The sequence below is a fragment of the Ambystoma mexicanum genome, chromosome 7p (assembly GCF_040938575.1).
Source record: "Ambystoma mexicanum isolate Mex_15411 chromosome 7p, UKY_AmexF1_1, whole genome shotgun sequence".
Classification (NCBI taxonomy): domain Eukaryota; kingdom Metazoa; phylum Chordata; class Amphibia; order Caudata; family Ambystomatidae; genus Ambystoma; species Ambystoma mexicanum.
The window spans coordinates 62,443,769-62,458,513 of record NC_090939.1 but is presented as its reverse complement, the minus strand read 5'-3'; positions in this window follow the sequence as shown (position 1 = coordinate 62,458,513).

Genomic DNA, 14,745 nt, shown 5'->3' with positions numbered 1-14,745 from the left:
TCCTTCTCTGCCTACTAAATGAACCTTGCGTGATCAGTGTCTTGGCCTTTTGCTCTTCCTACTTAATGCATGGGCGTTCTCAGTGCTTTGATCTTCTCTTTTGCCTCCTAAATGCATGAGAGCTTCTCTCTCCTTTGGCATTCTTCTCCACCTACAAAATGCCTGTGCGGTTCTCAGTGCTTTGGCTCTCTCCTACGGCTTCAAAAGGCATGTGGCATTTGCAGTGTTTTTTTCTTCCCCATTGCCTACCAAATGCACCCAAGTTGTCAGTTCTTTGGCTTTCTTCACTGCATACTAAATGCGCGTCAGGTTGCCAGTGCTTTGACCTTCTCCTCTTGCCAGAAATATTCCCATTGGGTTCTCAGCGCTCTCGCATTACCTACACCTACTAAGATGCCCGTCTAGTGCTAAATGCTTTGTCCTTTTACTCTGGCTATTAAATGCAAGTTGGGTTCTCAGTGCTTTCACCTTCTCCTCTGTCTACTTAATGCATGTTGGGTTATCAGTGAATAGGCCTTCTCCTCCACTGATAAAATGGCAAGTAGTTTGGCTCTTGGTGCTTCTCCTTCACCTAGTAAATACATGTAGGGTTCTCAGTGCTTTGCCGTTATCCCCCGTCTCCTAATTACACCTAGCGCTCTGAGTACTCTGGTGTTCTCCTCAGCCTACTAAATGAATGTATCATTGTCAGTGCTTTGACCTTCTCCACCACCTACAGAATGCCAAGTAGTTTGGTTCTCAGTCTTCTCCTAGCTCTCCCATCTCTACTGAACAAGGGTTTCTCAGTGCTTTGGCCTTCTAGTGTCCTGTGCCTAGTAAATGCATATAGAGCAATACGTGTCTCACCCTTCTCCTCCACCTACTAAATGCACCCAGGCTCAGACTGGCAATAGGCCCATGGCTGAACCAGAAACTCAACATGCTACTGTGGGCCCGTGTTTTTGGTCAATGCGGTCCACTTATTTTGGACAATGTGGGCCGGTTTGATAGTTACTTCACTATGCTGCTAGTAGTTTTGACCAGTGTTGCTGAATAAATATTCGTTAAAATGCATAATTTGCATCACATTTTATAAATAATCTCCCCTTTGGGTACTATTCAAACAGTGTCACAAAAGGAACGGATAGCCATTTGCAACTGTGGGCCAGTTTTGCTTTGGCACCTGAGACAATTTTATGGCCCAGTCTGACCCTGAATGCACCAGGTGTTATCTGAGCTGTTGACTTCTCCCACACCTACTAAATACACATGCTGTGCTCAGTGGTTTTTCTTTCTCCTCCTCCTATGGAAAGCACCTGTGGTTCATAATGCGTTGGCCTTCTCCTATGCCCACGGAATGCATAATGGGTTATCAGTGCTTTGTCTTTCTTCAACCCTTAGCAAATGTAGATGGGGTTCACAGTGATTTAACCTTCTCCGGTGTCTGCTAAATGCACATTGGTTCACAATGTCTTTAGCCTTCTCCTCAACCTATTAAATGCATGTTGTGCTCCCAGTGTTTTGACCATCTCCTCAACATGCTAAATGTGTTTTGGCCTTCTTCTATGCCTAGTAAATGCACTTGGGTTCTCAGTGTTCTGCCCTTTACTCAGTCTTCTAAATGCACCAGGGGTCTAACTGTTTTGTCTTTTCCACAGCCTAATACATGCATGTGGTGTTCTCATTGTGTTGTCCTTCTCCTCTGCTTTTTTTAATGCATGTGAGGTTTTCAGTGCTTAGGCATTCTCCTGTGCCTAGTAAATGAACATCAGGTGTCGGAATAGAAATAATATTATACCCCCTATTGTAATAGTTATATGTATATTGGCCTACGCCAAGTCGTCTAAACATCATGCGCGAACAAACTCCACGGCAAGGTCTTGACCTCAGAGAAATCAATGTAAGCCGCCATCTTGAATCAAGCCGCCATTTTAGGTTCTCTTGTTATGTAGAAGTCACCCTGAACATCAAAATGGAGGCCAAATAGATTCTGGCCATTGGGACCTCCGTACAGCTGAATGATTAATATGCCTGCAGGCTACTTGTCGGGGTCGTGAACTGAGACCTTGTCCTACTGTTGACCTATATGTAAATGTACTACTTATATCAGCGAAACTAATCAAAAATGCATATATTAAAGTTTGACCTGGCAAGGAACCCTAGACCAGTATTGTATTTCACAGAATGGTTAACCCGCAAGAGGGTTGGCCAAGGGCTGGACAAATTGTATAAATGGCCTGGGTATTCCAATGTGCGGTCTCTCAAAGAACACATCGAACCCTCGTTGAAGTTCGTTATGTTATACTGAGAGCCGAATAGCTATCCATTTGTCAGTTGACTTGGTAACTGTTGTAGCTTGAAATAAAGTACTTGTATGTTTCTTTGTAACCTGTGTTGGTGTGTTTCCTTTTGGGCTTCCCGGCCTCATATTATTATTGTGTTTTCACAGAGGCACCCAGTGCCTTGCCCTTCTCCTTCACCTTCTCAATGCACATGGGGTTGTGGGTGCTTTTGCCTTCTCCTACACCTACTAAAGGCACCACCATCTGCACTAGAGTTCTGTATCTGTACCCATACAGTCCCTCTCCCACGTTTCTTCTGCACTTATCAGATATACCTTTCTGACTAACTTTCACCTGCCACTTGCTGGCTGCACTACCATGGTTTAAAGCCCTTATTTATTATTTCTTCTATTTAATATTTATTTATGTTTCCTCTCCTCTGCTTTGCACTTTCCACTCCCCCCTCAGCCCCTGCACTTCTCCCCCATTTTCCTTTCCCTTGCACTTGCGCTTTCTTAAATGTCACTGGGCCTAGTAAGATCGCTGTTTTCTGTTTTTTCTTTGTTCCCCTCCCTTTCTGCCTGGTCGCGCTCTGAAACACTTGTGTACGAGCGCGATATAAATAAAATATCATATCATATCACTTTGAGTTCTCAGTGGTTTGGCGTTCTCGTGCACTTATGAGATGCCGATGGGACTCTTTGTGCTTTAGCTTCACCCTACATCTATTGAAAGCATTTGAGGTCTTAGCGATTTGGCCTTCTCTAATGCCTACTAAATGCATATGTGGTTCTCAGTGCACTCAACTTCTCCAATGCCGAGTAAATGTAGATGGGGTTCACAGTATTTTTAATGTTCTTCTCTGTTGACTAAATGCACATGGGTTCTCTCATGTTTAGCCTTCTCCTCAGCCTACTAAATGTATGTAGGGGTCTCAGTGATTTGGCCTTCTTATCTGCCCACAAAACACATGTGGTCTTTTCCTTGCTCTGACCTTCTCCCCCACTTACGAAATGTGTTTTAGTCTTCACCTATGCCGAGTAAATTCAGATAGGTCTATCAGTGCCTTTTCCTTCTCACACAACTGCAAAATGCATATGGGGTTCTCAGTTCTTTGGCCTAATTCCAAATCCACTAAATGCACCTAGAATTCTCAGTGCTTTGATCCATCCACCGAATGCACATGGGGTTCTTGGTGCTTTGGCCTTCTCCTACACCAACTAACATTATGTGGGGTCCTCAGTGTTTTGCATTTTCTTATACCTACTAAATGCACATGTGTTCTCTGGGTGTTTAACTCTTCCTCCCACTACTAAACACATGTAGTGTTTTGAGTGTTTTGGCATTGGGAGAATAGCTCAGGGGAAACGTGCTCGCCTTGGAAACAAGATGACACGGAGCACCGCAGGTTCGATCCCCGGTTCCGCAATTAGAAACCTCTGGGTATTAAGCACGTTATAAATAACCAATCATAAAATAACCAATCATATAATTCTTCTCTGCTGACAAAATGAACATGGGTAGTCAGTGCTTTGGTTTTCTCCCATCCCTCCCAAATACATGGACCATTCTCAATGCTTTGGTCTTCTCCCCTGCCAGCTAACTGCATCTGGGATTCTCACTGCTTGGGCCTTCTCCTCAGTCTACTAAAAGCACATGTGTTGCCAATGCTTTGGCAATCTCCTAAACCTAATAGGTACACATGGGGTTCTCAGTGTTTTAGCCTTCTCCTCCATCTAGTAATACATTTGGGGTTAGCAGTGCTTTGTACTACTACCCATGTACTAAATGCACATGGGGTTCTCAGTGCTTTGGGTTTCTCACATCCATCCCAAATGCATGTTGGTTTCCAGTGCTTTGGTCTTCGCCCCTATCTGCATCTGGGGTTCTCACTGCTTGGGCCTTCTCCTCAGTCTACTAAATAACACATGTGCTGTCAATACTTTGGCAATCTCCTAAGCCTAGTAGGTGCACATCAGGTTCTCAGTGTTTTCGCCATCTCCTCCGTCTAGTTATAGATATGGGATTCTCAGTGATTTGCACTTCTCCCCATCTACTAAATGCACATGCGGTTCTCAGTGCTTTTCCATTACAGCAAGCAAATGCATGCAGGTTTCTCAGTGCTTTGCTCTTTTCCCCTACCTGCTAAATGCACAGTGTTCTCAGTGCTTTTCCATTGCCCTATGCCAAGCAAATGTATGTGAGGTTCTCAGTGCTTTGCTCTTTTACCCTACCTGCTAAATGCACAGTGTTCTCAGTGCTTTTCCATTGCCCTATGCCAAGCAAATGTATGTGAGGTTCTCAGTGCTTTGCTCTTTTACCCTGCCTGCTGAATGTATGTGAGGTTCTCAGTGCTTTGCTCTTTTACCCTGCCTGCTGAATGCATGTGGGGTTCTCAGTGCTTTGGTCTTGGTTTTCTCCCTGCCATCTAAATTCATGTGTAATGTACTTCCCCTCCACCCACAATTCAGACCACACTCATCCACAATCCTGCACCCATAAATCGCAAACATAAATTCTAAGCTAATTCCCTAACTCTACCTGCACCATATTATCAATGGTATTCTGCCCTAACCTAAGGTTCCATTCACTAATAAGCCTGAGCCGCTCCAGCCCCTTCAAAGAACAACCATTAACGTGCCCAGAGTTCCTCCTCATCTGACTTTATATAGCTGCAAAACTGAACAGAGTAGGACCTCATGTCTAGAACCTCGAGCAACTTCCCAAAGGTTTGACGTTATCAAAACCCTGGAAATTCTACCAGTTTGAGTCTTGCATGAATCATGTCTCCCATGCTGACTTTAGCTGATATTCCTCTTCTGCTTTAGTAACCTTATATATTCCAATTCATTTTCTCCGGAGGATAGCTCAGGGGCAACGTTCTCGCATTGAAAGAAAGACGATGTGGAACAACACAGGTTCTATCCCTGGGTCTGTGCTTAGAAACCTCTGGGTATTAAGCGCGTTATAAATAATTAATTACACATTTCACATAGGTCTTCTGGGCGTGAGGACAAGAGCATAGTAACACATTTAACCTTTAGGATGCTTAGAGGCTCTGCGCAGGCTGTGTCTGCTGACCCGGATGGGGAACTGGCTCTTTGCAGACCTCTGTGGGAGGATAAAGGAGTCCGCGTAGCCATGTCAGGGCAACACCGAAACACGCACAGCTGCACAAAGATGGCAGTGGATGAACTAGACCATATGGGGGTCACGCCTTCATTCTTTTCCACTCTCTTCCTTCCGCTTTCCTTTCTCTCGTTTCCTTTCCCTGTTCCATTCTACTTTCATTTCATCTTTCTGTTCCCATTTGCTTTTGGATGAGCAGGAATCGCTGGAGCCCTAGCAGGCCGTTAACTACTCCTCCATCGTCTGTAGTCCAGTCACCGATCATCTGCATTCGCTGGGTACCAAAGTCCCATCATAGGCGAACACTGGAGCTAACCTTGGAATGTCAGCCTCTCAGGTGGCTCTCTAAGAGGTGGACCTATGCTCCCAGACAGGGCTCTCCACTAGCAGAAATGGAGCCTTTACCTGGGGTTCCTGGAAACCCTACCCAAAAGGCTTCTAAGGGTCCAGCATGCTGCAATCCAGACTGCTTCTAAGACTCAAATACAGTAATGTATCATCCCACCCCCCCCCCAAACATTCTGCTGGCTCTAGTTCAAACGTAGGGTTCACTTGCAAACTCTGCATGACTTCCACAGAAGAGCCCCAGAATCAATCACAAAGAAATTCACCCAATACCAACCACGCGAGAACTCCCGAACAGATGATATAGTAGTGGTGCCAAAACCAAAAAAGTGATGGGAGGAAGGTTTTGAATTAATCTGAACCACTGGCATTGCTCTGAACAGCCTTCCAGATGGCCGTTCTTTAGCCCGTCTGTGCCACTGCAAAAGGGTCCAGCCACATGCGAATCAGTCAGGTAGTGCCCCAGAGCACCTCAAGGGTCCTACCTCAGAACCGCTGTGGAACTCACAGCAAATAAAAACCTCCACAAAAGAGGACCACATGTCCTGCAGAAATCAAAGAACTACCTGACTGTTTAACACTCGTATGAGACCAGCAAGAAAATGGCAGCCAAAGAAGCACAATGTAAATTTCAATTAGAGGAAGCTTCCCCTTCAAAGTCATGTGAACACACGACGAACCAACATGCAACTCATTAGCAAAGAACCATTGGAGAACCAACCCATTTGGATCGGCCTTCACGGGACCTTAACCGACTCGACACCTAATATATTGATCTGGACTCCAGTGGGACATTATTTGCCATGATACTATTGGAACAGTCTGCTAACTTGATTAAATGCCAACGGGCCGGCTTTAGAAAGGGTTGTAGCACAACTCATAGTATCTGGACTTTCAGACTCCTAATGGCAGATGCTCTCAGTAATCGCGACCGACATCTTCATCTCTGCTTCGGTGATTATAAAGCGGCTTTCATCTGAGCCTATACTTTGGAGGAAGGTGGAGCAATGGGGGGGTTACCGCTCTCTTACTGTACTTCAGCCACTTATTTTCTAGTGATACCAGTGGAATCGTGTGCTTATCGCAGGAAGGACAGACATCAAACCCTTTTACATCACTTCCCCCTACGGAATGGAAGTATTATAATGAAGTGTATTTCAATAATTTTGTATTTTGATAATTTTTGTATGAAATGTGCTTAAAGTTTGAATGAATTAAACTAATTGTACAATAAAAAGAAATAAAAAAAATCCTTTTATAAAAACACGGGGCTTGAGAAAAGGTGTGTGTTGTTATTCCTATTGTTCATCTTGTATGTTGCAGACATGAGTGAGTCACTGGAACGTTGAAACAACTTCCCGCCTAAGCTCGGCAGTGAGAGCATTTCATGGCTCTCGGATGCCGATGATACGGGGCTAATCGATCAGGCACTGATAGGCATACAGCGCTCAATAGAATCTTTGTATTTTTATGTGACAACTAATAGGTTAAGGATTAATTAGAAAAAAAAAAAATGTTGTCGATAGGGAGTAAGCCTGGTAGTAAAAAGCGCTTTGTATGGCTTCATGGAAATGCACTGCTTGAAATAGTAGACACTTATACAAATTAAGAGTGCCCCCCGATTGCCACATCCATTGGCTGGACAAAGCAGAGGGTAAATTACGGTTATCATGTAAGGATTACCAAAGGCAGTCCCAGTAGAAGTCCTAAAACTGGAATTGTCTTTGATGGTTCACTGTAAAGTAGCAAGATGCAAGTTATTGGTAGGTTTAGCCATATTGGAATTAGTAAAATAAACATATATATTGATCCATCCCCACTACCTGTACCCAGAGTATCTCTTCCCCGCTCTTCTCCCCAACTATCAGACTCACGTTTAAAATCCCTGTTCACTATACACAAAAACCCCCCACATCTTAATTAATGAAATACGTTAGAACTGTGCCACTGGAACACCAGGGGGCACCCTTTGTTGGCTATCTGGGACTAACAATTCCTGACCATAATCCACCGTGGGCAATAGCCCTACATATTTCTGACTTTACATTCATCTGCAAGACAATGAACCTTCCCTATTTCATTTCACAAATGGCATATCCCATAATGCAGCTTTCAGGGCTGTCTTGTCACCTGGCTATGCCTGTGTGAGAGCTACAATCCCCAGAAGCCCTAGAGGTCACTGCTGCTTTCGCTTTACTAGGTCCAAGGTGAGAGCAGGCAGATTACCTTCAGGTGTGCTGCTCCGGGTGATGGTATCAGTATTTAAGCTGCCTGCAGGAGCGCAGTACTCTTGCACTGAGTTCACGCCCTGCCTCTCATGCCTTCTGCCATAGTTTTCGGTTGTGCCCTGTTGCTGCTGCTTCCAGATGTTGTCCCTGTTCCAACTTACTGCTCCCTGCTGTTTCCAGACCCTGCTCCTTTGCCAGCCCTCTGCTCCCCCTGCCCTCTGGAGTTCCCATGCTCAACTGCCTGCATTCCTCTATTGTCTGTCTGCAGTTCCCCTGTTCCCCTGCTTGCAGTCCTCTATGATCTGGCTGCTGTTCCCCTGCTCCCCTGCCTGCAGTCCTGTATTCTCTGCCTGCAGTTACCCTGCTTGCAGTCCTCTATGATCTGGCTGCTGTTCCCCTGCTCCCATGCCTACAGTCCTCTATCCTGTGCCTGCAGTTGCCCTGCTCCCCTGACTGCAGTCCTCTATCCTCTACCTGCAGTTCCGTTCCCCTGCTCCCCTGCCTGCAGTCCTCTATCCTCTGCCTGCAGTCCTCTATCCTCTGCCTGCAGTTACCCTGACTGCAGTCATCTATCCTTTGCCTGCAGTTCCCCTGCTCCCCTGCCTGCAATCCTCTATCCTCTGCTCTGCCTGCAATTCCCCTGCCTGCAGTCCTCTATCCTCTGCCTGCAGTTACCCTGCCTGCAGTCCTCTATTCTCTGCCTGCAGTTACCCTGCTTGCAGTCCTCTATGATCTGGCTTATGTCCCCCTGCTCCCCTACCTGCATTCCTCTATCCTCTGCCTGCAATTCCCCTTCCTTCAGTCCTGTATCCTCTGCCTGCAGTTACCCAGTCCTCTATGATCTGGCTGCTGTTCCCCTGCTCCCAGGCCTGCAGTCCTCTATCCTCTGCTGGCAATTCCCCTGCCTGCAGTCCTGTATGCTCTGCCTGCAGTTACCCTGCTTGCAGTCCTCTATGATCTGGCTGCTGTTCCCCTGCTCCCCTACCTGCATTCCTCTATCCTCTGCCTGCAATTCCCCTGCCTTCAGTCCTGTATGCTCTGCCTGCAGTTACCCTGCTTGCAGTCCTCTATGATCTGGCTGCTGTTCCCCTGCTCCCATGCCTGTAGTCCTCTATCCTCTGCCTGCAGTTCCCCTGCTTACGGTACTCTATCCTCTGCCTGCAGTTACCCTGCCTGCATCCCTCTATCCTCTGCCTGCAGGTACCCTGCCTGCAATCCCCTATCCTCTGCCTGAAGTCCTCTATCCTCTGCCTGCAGTTGCCCTGCTCCCCTGCCTGCAGTCCTCTATCCTCTGCCTGCAGTGCCCCTGCACCTGCCTGCAATCCTCTATCCTCTGCCTGCAGTTACCCTGCTTGCAGTCCTCTATTATCTGGCTGCTGTTCCCCTGCTCCCATGCCTGCAGTCCTCTATCCTCTGCCCACAGTTACCGTGCCTGCATTCCTCTATCCTCTGCCTGCAGTTACCCTGCTTGGAGTCCTCTACGATCTGGCTGCTGTTCCCCTGCTTCTCAGCCTGCAGTTCTCTATCCTCTGCTTGCAGTTCCCCTGCTCCCCTGACTGCAGTTCTCTATCATCTGCCTGCAGTTACCCTGCTCCCCTGCCTGCAGTCCTCTTTCCACTGCCTGCAGTTCCCCTGCTCCCTTGCTCCCCTGAATGCAGTCTTCTATCCTCTGCCTGCAGTTCCCCGGCTCCCCTGACTGCAGTCCTCTATCCTCTGCCTGCAGTTACCCTGCCTGCAGTCCTCTATCCTCTGCCTGCAATCCCCCTGTTCCCCTGACTGCAGTCTACTGTCCTCTGCCTGCAGTTCCCCTGCTCCCCTGACTACAATCCTCTATCCCCTGCCTGTGGTTACCCTGCTTGGAATCCTCTATCCTCTGCCTGCAGTTACCCTGCCTGCATTCATCTATCCTCTGCCTGCAGTTACCTTGCCTGCAGTCCTCTATTCTCTGCCTGCAGTTACCCTGCTTGCATTCCTCTGTGATCTGGCTGCTGTTCCCCTGCTCCCCTGCCTGCATTCCTCTATCCGCTGGGTGCAGTTACCCTGCCTGCAGTCCTCTATTCTCTGCCTGCAGTTCCCCTGCTCTCCTGCCTGCAGTCCTCTATCCTCTGCCTGCCGTTCCACTGCTCTCCTGCATGCAGTCCTCTATCCTCTGCCTGCATTTCCCCTGCTCCCCTGCCTGTGGTCCTCTATCCTCTGCCTGCAGTTCCCCTGCTCCCCTGCCTGCAGACCTCTATCCTCTGCCTGCGGTTCCCCTGCTCCCCTGACTGCAGTCATCTATCCTCTGCCTGCAGTTTCCCTGCTCCCCTGCCCGCTGTCCTGTGTCCTCTGCCTGCAGTTCCCCTGCCTGCAGTCCTCTATCCTATGCCTGCAGTTACCCTGCTGGCAGTACTCTATGATCTGGCCACTGCTCCCCTGCTCCTCTGCCTGCAGTCCTCTATCCTATGCCTGCAGTTACCCTGCTTGCAGTTCTCTATGGTATGGCCACTGCTCCCCTGCTCCTCTGCCTGCAGTCCTCTATCATCTGCCTGCAGTTCCCCTGCTCCCCTGCCTGCAGTCCTCTATCCACTGCCTGCAGTTACCCTGACTGCAGTCCTCTATCCTCTGCCTGCAGTTCCCCAGCTCTCCTGCCTGCAGTCCTCTATCCTCTGTCTACAGTTCCCCAGCTCCCCTGCCTGCAGTCTTCCATCCTCTGCTTCCAGTTCCCCTGCTCCCCTGCCTGCAGTCCTCTATCCTCTGCCTGCAGTTACCCTGTCTGCAGTCCTCTATCCTCTGCCTGCAGTTACCCTGCTCCTCTGCCTGCAGTCCTCTATCCTCTGCCTGCAGTTCCCCTGCTCCCCTGCCTGCAGTCCTCTATCCACTGCCCACAGTTCACCTGCTCCCCTGCCTGCAGTCCTATACCCTCTGCCTGCAGTTCCCCTGCTCCCCTGCCTGTGGTCCTCTATCCTTTGCCTGCAGTTACCCTGCTTGCAGATCTGGCTGCTGTTTCCCTGCTCCTCTGCCTGCAGTCCTCTATCCCCTGCCTGCAGTTTCCCTGCTCCTCTGCCTGCAATCCTCTATCCTCTGCAGCAGTTCACCTGCTCTCCTGACTGCAGTCCTCTATCCTCTGCGTGCAGTCCTATATCCTCTGCCTGCAGTTACCCTGCTTGCAGTCCTCTATGATCTGGCTGCTGTTTCCCTGCTCCTCTGCCTGCAGTCCTCTATCCTCTGCCTGCCGTTCCCCTGCTCCCCTGCCTGCAGTTCTCTAGCCTCTGCATGCAGTTACCCTGCTTACAGTCCTCAATCCTCTGCCTGCAGTTCCCCTGCTCCTCTTCCTGCAGGCCTCTATCCTCTGCCTACAGTTCCCCTGCTCCCCTGACTTCAGTCCTCTATCCTCTGCCTGCAATTACCCTGCTCCGCTGCCTGCAGTCCTCTATCCTCTGCCTGCAGTTACCCTGCTTGCAGCCCTCTATGATCTGGCTGCTGTTTCCCTGCTCCTCTGCCTGCAGTCCTCTACCCTCTGCCTGCAGTTGCCCTGCTCCTCTGCTTGCAGTCCTCTATCCTCTGCCTGCAGTGCCCTTGCACCCCTTACTGCAGTCCTCTATTCTCTGACTGCAGTTACCCTGCTTGCAGTCCTCTGTGATCTGGCTGTTGTTCCCCTGCTCCTCTGCCTGCAATCCTCTATCCTCTGCCTGCAGTTACCCTGCTTGCAGTCCTCTATGATCTGGCTGTTGTTCCCCTGCTCCCCTGACTGCAGTCCTCTATCCTCTGCCTGCGGTTCCCCCGCTCCTCTGCCTGCAGTCCTCTGTCCTCTGCCTGCAGTTACCCTGCTTGCCGTCCTCTGATCTGTATGCTGTTCCCCTGCTCCCCTGCCTGCACTCCTCTATCCTCTGCCTGCAGTTACCCTGCCTGCAGTCCTCTATCCTCTGCCTGCAGTTCTCCTGCTCTACTGCCTGCAGTCCTCCATACTCTGCCTGCAGTTCCCCCGCTCCTCTGCCTGCAGTCCTCTATCCTCTGCCTGTGGTTCCCCTGTTCCCCTGACTGCTGTCCTCTATTATCTGCCTGCAGTTACCCTGCTTGCAGTCCTCTGATCTGGATGCTGTTCCCCTGCTCCCCTGCCTGCACTCCTCTATCCTCTGCCTGCAGTTATCCTGCCTGCAGTCCTCTATCCTCTGCCTGCAGTTCCCCTGCTCTCCTGCCTGCAGTCCTTCATTCTCTGCCTGCAGTTCCCCTGCTCCTCTGCCTGCAGTCCTCTATCCTCTGCCTGTGGTTCCCCTGCTCCTCTGCCTGCAGTTCTCTATCCTCTGCCTGCAGCTATCCTGCTTGCGGTCCTCTGATCTGGATGTTGTTCCCCTGCTCCTCTGCCTGCATTTCTCTATCCTCTGCCTGGAGTTCCCCTGCTTGCAGTCCTCTATGATCTGGCTGCAATACCCCTGCTCCCCTGCCTGCAGTCCTCTATCCTCTGGCTGCAATTACCCTGCTTGCAGTCCTCTATGATCTGGCTGCTGCTCCCCTGCTCCTCTGCCTGCAGTTCCCCTGTTCCTCTGCCTGTAGCCTTCTATCCTCTGGCTGCTCTTCTCCTACTCCTCTGCCTGCAGTGCTCTATCCTCTGCCTGCAGTTCCCCTGATCCTCTGCCTGTAGTCCTCTATCCTCTGCCTGCAGTTCGCCTGCTCCCCTGTCTGCAGTCCTCTATCATCTGCCTGGAGTTCCCCTGCTCCCCTACCAGCTGTCCCCTATTATCTGATGACTGCAGCCCCTTGCTCTCTGCCACCAGTACTCCTGTTCCCTGCCTGAAGTTGCTTCCTCTGTGTCCGTAATCCTTTTTATCTTCTACGAGATTCCTTGATTCCAGTTGTGTGTTCCCTTGTCACTAGCCTGGGGTTCAGTCTTTGTTATTCCAGTCCAGAATTTCAGTTCCTAGTGTTCCTAGTTACCTGTCTGGAGTCCTTGTTTTTCTAGTCCAGAATTCTGGTCGGAGTTTCCTTGTTCCTAGTTTATGGTTCAGTCCAATGTTCCTTGATTCCAGTTCATAGTTTCTAGCTCACAGTTCCATTCATCAGAACCCTTGTGCTTAGTATCCATTCCTCTTGTTCATGCTCTTACTCCCTGTTCTTTGCATTGGACCTTGTTTATTTCGAGATCCGGCTCTTTCCATGATATTTCTGTGCAGATTTGTGCTACAGTTCTTGTCCTCACTTCTGCTTCTGCAATTCCTTTGTCCAGAGTTTGGCTGCTGGATTTACCTGTGGGCAATCGCTGTCCCTTTCCTTTCCGTCATCTCTCTTTTGTCGATCATTCACAGTGTGGTGGCTCCTGTTCCGTTCTTGCTGGACCCATACAGGCTTCAATCCTGTGAGTACTGTTTCCTTGTCCGTGCCTTGAGGTCTAAGTCCACTCCTTTCTTTTGGCTCTTTCTCAGGAGCATTCAGAGTGAGGCTGTGTAACAACTACCTGCTCTGAAGGCAAGAGCTCCCGCTGACCTTGTCGCAAATTATTCCCCCTTTCTGTGTACACCCCAAGTGGGAAACTGGAGTGTGGTATTCCCTGCCCGGTTCTGTTCCCTGCCCTTGTCGCCCATCTATAGTTATTAACTACCGTTTGTGACAAGACAAGTGCCTTGGCCTTGTCAAGAAGGGGTGGGAAACCCTATCAGCTGGACACAGGAGATCCAGGGAGAACTCCAGAGTCAGTCCTAACCCTGACCCTATCAACTGGACACAGGAGATCCAGGGAGAACCCCAGAGTCAGTCCTAACCCTGACCCTATCAGCTGGACACAGGAGATCCAGGGAGAACTCCAGGGTCAGTCCTAACCCTGACCCTATCAGCTGGACACAGGAGATCCAGGGAGAACCCCAGAGTCAGTCCTAACCCTGACCCTATCCGCTGGACACAGGAGATCCAGGGAGAACTCCAGGGTCAGTCCTAACCCTGACCCTATCAGCTGGACACAGGAGATCCAGGGAGAACTCCAGAGTCAGTCCTAACCCTGAGGACATTTGCTACTAAGCGGGCCCACCTTCCGGCCTTTGCCAGCATGTTGTTTTGCAGGCCACCCCTAACTATTACCTAGCTTGTGTGCGCATACACGTACCATTTAGTAGTCCTCTGTTTATGTCCACTCACGGAACTGTAACCACCCCCGCCATAATACAAGCTTTTCAATTGGGCTGTGGATGCGGACGCAACTCACTCAAAAAAGAAATGGAATAACCGTGAAAAACAGACACACGATTCATTAGGAGGTAAGCATCCCCCCCGAAAATAGACACGTACGAGCTTTATGATTACGCAGGTGTGCATGCGATTGTATTGGTGGAAGCTGCACGCAACAGGGACACATCATGATGAGTGCCATAACAATGAGGGAGTGACCTCTTGATTAAACTGGAAACATATGGGGTGATGAGTCTACTAGGATACGTATGCATGTGACTGACTAGGAGACAGGCGCACCTCTCAAGAAGGAGCACATTAGGTATAAAACGGGCGTCGCCGCACACTATATATATGCGGACGGATACGTGATGATCTCGCACCATACAGAGTAATGTGATCAGGGAGGTCGTGCATTTGTGGAGGTGATCATACGAGTACACTGTGAACAGATCAGGCTGCACACCCACTGGAATTTATACCCAATAGATATGCTAATTCCATCTTGATCTTACATACATGAAGAGCACTTTAAAAATCTGTGGTTCTAAAATGCGGTTTCTCTCTGAAAGTCTTTCCAGTGCACTAAGAGCTTGTAGAAGGGGACACCACGACTACCCTACAATCCTCTAAACTACAGAAAGGGGGTG